Raw genomic sequence first — 1,181 nt, 5'->3', positions numbered from 1 at the left:
TAAATAATATTTATATGATTGACATGAATTCTGCTTTACCTATAACATGTTTAGTAGCTAATGATAATCATGATGCATGGCTTTGGCATAGAAGAAGTGTTCATATTCACATGGAACATTTGAATAAACTCGTTAAAAACAAACTATGTAGTGCTTGTCAAATGGGTAAACAAACAAAAACCTCTTTCAAACCAAAGCACATGGTTTCTTCTGATAGACCATTAAAATTACTTGTTATGGATTTATTTGGTCCCTCAAGGACAAAACGTTTTGGTGGTAATTATTATGCTCTTGTTATAGTGGACGATTTTTCTAGATATATTTTGACACTATTCTTAGTTCATAAGAATGAGGCATTCAAAGCCTTTAGCATTTATGCTAAAAGAGATCAGAATGAAAAGTCTCTAAAAATCGTTGCTATACGAAGTGATTATGGGGGAGAATTTCAAAACTCTTCTTGTGAGGAATTTTGTGACGATCTTGGGATCAACCATATTTTTTCTGCTCCTAGAACACCTAAACAAAATGGTGTTGTAGAGAGAAAGAATCGGTCCTTAGAAGAACTGGCTCGAACAATGTTAAATGAAACTAACCTCCCAAAGTATTCTGGGTTGATGCAGTTAGCACTACATGTTATGTTTCCAATCGAGTTCTTATAAGACCTATTCTTAAGAAAACCCCCTATGAACTCTTCAAAGGTAGCAAACCAAACATTTCTCATGTACATGTTTTTTGTTGTAAATGCTTTGTTCTGAACAATGGTAAGGATAACTTGGGCAAGTTTGATGCAAAAGCTGATGAAGGAATGTTCCTTGGTTATTCTCTCACGAGTAAAGCTTATAGAGTCTTGAATAAAAGAACTCTAGCCATGGAAGAATTTGTTCTTGTATCTTTTGTTGAAACCAATCCTGTACTAAAAGATGTGATATATTGTGATGAAGATGACTTGCCAAGTTCCCCTCCTAAAGAAAATTCTATTGTTGATATTACAACTGAACCTGAGGAATTGAGAATGGATGATAATCTATCTTCTGAAGAAGAGCATATTCACTCAGATCTACCAAAAGAATGGAGAAATCATCGAAATCCTCCTATTAACAACATCATCAGTGATATAAGTAAAGGTATAACTACTCGTAGAATGCTTGATTCTTGTCTAAACATGGCCTTCATCTCTCAGA

This window comes from Lupinus angustifolius, chromosome LG05 (assembly GCF_001865875.1).
Source record: "Lupinus angustifolius cultivar Tanjil chromosome LG05, LupAngTanjil_v1.0, whole genome shotgun sequence".
Lineage (NCBI taxonomy): Eukaryota > Viridiplantae > Streptophyta > Magnoliopsida > Fabales > Fabaceae > Lupinus > Lupinus angustifolius.
Note: the sequence above shows the minus strand (reverse complement) of the source record.